We start from the raw sequence: 4,494 nt of genomic DNA on the forward strand, positions 1-4,494 counted from the left end.
TGGCGGCACATTTCTCCTTGACCCTCAGTTCAAAAAATAAGTTCACTATGACGGAGGTATACTCAGGAGTGTTTACCCGACACCTCACTGACCGCCAAACACTCACCCGCACCCCTCGAAAAAGTGTCCGTGAATCTGCAGCTTGTGTGGACGACGAGCCACAAATTAGCTTTTTCCCGCGGAAGCTTTTAAGACTTAAAGGAGGTGGCGGCTCCTTCAGAGCTACTTCTCTTGTAGCACAACTTTACTTTGTGTGGTTTGAATCACACTCACAACAGAAATGTAGCATCGTGTTGAAGAGGATGGTGTGCAGGACATCTGGCTACCTCACTAGCCATTTCCATTGGTCATCCCTCTGCGAAAGATGGGAGAGGACTACCTTACTTTGATGTCAAGGCGTGTCCAAGCCTTGTGAGCAAACTGTCTTCATTTCACTGTTTGTGTAGAGAAAACAAGACATAAGAGATTGTGAAAGATTGTAGCTGTTTATTGTAGTGGCTTGTTTCATTAACTTTAAGAGATTTGGTATAGTAGATTCAACCGAGGGTGTATGATGATCCATGTTTGTGTGTGCAGACTGCATCTGGCGTTGTGCACACGTCTGCCTTTGTCATGTGGGTTTATGATTTGCGTGTGTGTCCCTCCTGCTCCGACTAGAAAATTATTCAGGTATTACATTGTGTGTATGTAAAGATTTAAAAAACAGTCTTCTATGCTACATCTTGATCCAATGAAAATCATAACACACACACACACACACACACACTGGATTTTCTATATTGCTCTCCAGAGATTAAATTACTGTACATTTGTGCTCTTCACATCTACGATGTGACAAATGCGCTGCATGCACCTCTGGGAGCTTTTTCTCCCTCGGTACGCCTTTCAATGACACTTTCCCTACACACACAGATTTTTGTCGCTCACTCTGTCCCATGTAACTGTAAAATCAACCACTAGTATCTGCTTCCTGCCATTACATTGTAAGTGTTTTTTTTTTATCTGTATTTAAAGTCATGTAATATTCGCATCATATATATATTTTTTATTTTGTTTTGCTCCAACTTGAGGATGGTTTGACTTTCTGATGCTTTTCTTGCACGGAAGAGCAGAGCATTGAAATACTGTCATTCAGGATGATGGATTAAAAAACTATCTCCAGTGTTATTTGTCAGAAAAGTGTCGAAGGCTTTTCAAACGTGGAGTCTCTCAAAAGTTCATGTTCACATCTCCAGCTGTCTAAAATGTGCTGAATTCTTTCTGAATAGCTGACGTTTCTCCCAGCACATGTGACTACTTTTAAGTAACTCTGAGGAACTGTTATTGTTTGTGTTATTTAATTTGCAAAATCACGATACACCATTTGATTTATTGCTCTGTAATTATAAACAATAAGGCAGTGACAAACTGCCTTTGTTGCGGCAATAACTGTAAATAAGGATATGACAGTATTTGTAAATAGCCTTATGAAGATACTGTGTGTGTGTATGTATGTATGTGTATATATATATATATATATATATATATATATATATATATATATACACATACATACATACATACATACATACATACATACATACATATATACACACGTGTATATGCTCTGAATAGCTCTCTGACTAAGAGGTTTGCAGCTATCCATGAGCCAACTAAGGGCATTAATCTCAGTTATAAATTACAGGAGATCATTATTTATTGTCCCACTTACCAATGTATGCATCTCTTTGGTCAATTACCATTCAGCCCTGTCAGCACAAATCTTTTCAAATACTATGCACAACAGTTCTAGTCACTTTATTTTGTACTCAGCTTATTTCTTGCGTAGCCACAAACAGGTCTGTATATACCTGTGCTTTTGCAAAAATTTGAACTTGGACTCCATCTTTTACAAAGTGTCCATCTTGGATCATTCAGCACCGTGCTAATCCTAAACATTACCTTCACTGGCTAGAACCAAGATTGGCTCAGGATCAGTATTACCCAGGTGAATTCCCTTTCTCACCTTAATGCACACTACCAGGCTAGTTCTTTGCATGGCTAGCTGTCCTTTGATGCTCACATCTCTCAATAAAGTCAGACAAACTATCAAATTGTGTGCTCTTTTATTTGAGAAGTAGGTCATACTTTGTTCCTTCATTCTGTTCGTTGTGTTGCTCTGGCAAACTGAATTTGTTGTGGGGATAGTCAGCTTTAGCCGCCGAGTCAATATGTTGACGGGAATCGGACATACTGGTGGCATCCTTGTGCCGCTGCCGCTTTACAGGTCTACGCCCTCTCTTAACCTAACATTAAAATGATCCACTCTGGGCTCTCCCCACAAGACCTGTTTGCCTACCAGGGGCTGATGCCCCAGAAAACATAGCTCCCGTGATCATTGAGCCACTCAAAATGTTGCGATTCACGGAGGAGAAAAATACATGCTTTTATATTTGGGTTGAGTCCAACAGATTTAGCCGGTGAAGAGAACACTGGAGAACATGTAAACTCCAAACCAGAGTCCAACCGGGATCCAGCGTGTCAGCAGTAGAGAGAGGGGTAGGCGGCAGAGACGTTGGTGTCCAGGCAAACTTGAGCCCGTCTACACCCTAAATGTCTAAATAGCCGTTAACTGAACACTAACCCTAACAATAACATTATCACTAACCCTAAACAAAAATTAACATTACCGTAACATTCAAATAACATTAACATAACATTAACACTTACCCGAAACTAACATCAACATAACATTAACACTACTTTTACAGTACCAACAGTACAGGTTGAATCATGGGATGTTTTTCCTTTTACAGTACCAGTAGTACACGTTGAATTATGGGATGTTTCTACTTTTACAGTACCAGTAGTACACGTTGAATTATGGGATATTTCTACTTTCATAGTACCTGATGAATTATGGGATGTTTCTACTTTTATAGTACCTGATGAATTATGGAATGTTTCTACTTTTACAGTACCTGATGAATTATGGGATGTTTCTACTTTTATAGTACGAGTAGTACACGTTAAAATATGGGATGTTTCTACTTTTACAGTACCAGTAGTACACGTTGAATTATGGGATATTTCTACTTTCATAGTACCTGATGAATTATGGGATGTTTCTACTTTTATAGTACGAGTAGTACACGTTAAATTATGGGATGTTTCTACATTTATTGTATCAGTAGTACACATTGAATTATAGGATGTCTCTACTGTATTATAAGCTTCAGTTTCAGCTCCTCATTCATTCAGTCTTAGGTAACCAATGATTCCAAATATGGTCGTTCATTGGTCGCGAATAAAAACAACGTAGCGACGGCCGTAATCCAAGATGGTGATGGGCAAAATCGCCAAACTCGAGGCTTCAATGTCTCACGTTCAAGCTTTTCATCATGACATCCAGTGACACCTTTAATTCTCAGATGTTTGTCTGAAGACGTTGGAAGATGCTTTAAGTTAACTGAGTAATTCTACATTGTTGGATTTCTACTAAGTAAAAGGATCTGCTGGTCAGAATTATGGTTTTAGTTGAATTTGCCAATTCCTTTTGCCAATGTCAATTTCATTCAGTAAAATACACAGCATATAGCACAGTGGCGGGCCGTGGATTTTGTACCTGCGACTTCAGTGGATCAGCTATTCCTAAAATCATTTTGTTGGCACTAAACATGCCAACATAAACAAGACAAAAAGTGTTGTCTGAATCCAAAGTTACAGTTCAGATATGCTGCTGGTTTGCACGACAGGAGTCTGGTGGGGTATCATCCCACAGGAAGCCTGAAGATGAGTTTTGAGGCAGACGGACACAAGGACTTCCTGCCCCCTGGTTAAGCATTGGAGACTGGCTTCTCCTCATTACCTCGCTGCCTTCAGCCACTCAAGCTCCAGAGGAACGAGTCCGCAGGGGCTTGCCTCCCAGAGCGACAGCTGTCACCATGCGGGGCTTAGGAGCGGGACTGCGTCTTCTTCCAAACACCCTCCGTCAGCTCGGTTCTGAGAAGCCAGGGCTACTAACCTGGGTGACTTCTAATCCCCGGATAGCAGTACTTATAGAAGTTGCTTCAGGTCACTCCCCAAACAGCTCAACACACACAGTGCTGCTAACATCTGCTAACATGAAAGGGTAACACCCGACTGAAATAGATTGAAGAGTGCAACTTGATTCAGACGTCTCCCAGTACACACTAAGTGACCTGCAGGTGTCTAGACAGGTTAAAGCTATATGTTTGGTAGAAAAGGCAAAGACATCTGGACACGATGTCTTAAATAATTTCAACTTTCTCTGCCAGAGTTTATCCTGGTGATAACCTGCCAGTCATGGAGAAAGTATGCTAGTACTAAAGAACAATACTTGACGTAAATGCACTATTCCTAGACAGAATGGACCTAGACAACTGACTTAAAATCAGCAGTACTTGGGTTCGTTGCATGCAGTATAACTGTTGTTCAGTCATTTCAGTGAAATGTTCTAGAAACAAAGTTAAATAATGCCTGACGCCTGAAAAT

The sequence above is a fragment of the Taurulus bubalis genome, assembly GCF_910589615.1.
Source record: "Taurulus bubalis genome assembly, chromosome: 2".
Taxonomy (NCBI): domain Eukaryota; kingdom Metazoa; phylum Chordata; class Actinopteri; order Perciformes; family Cottidae; genus Taurulus; species Taurulus bubalis.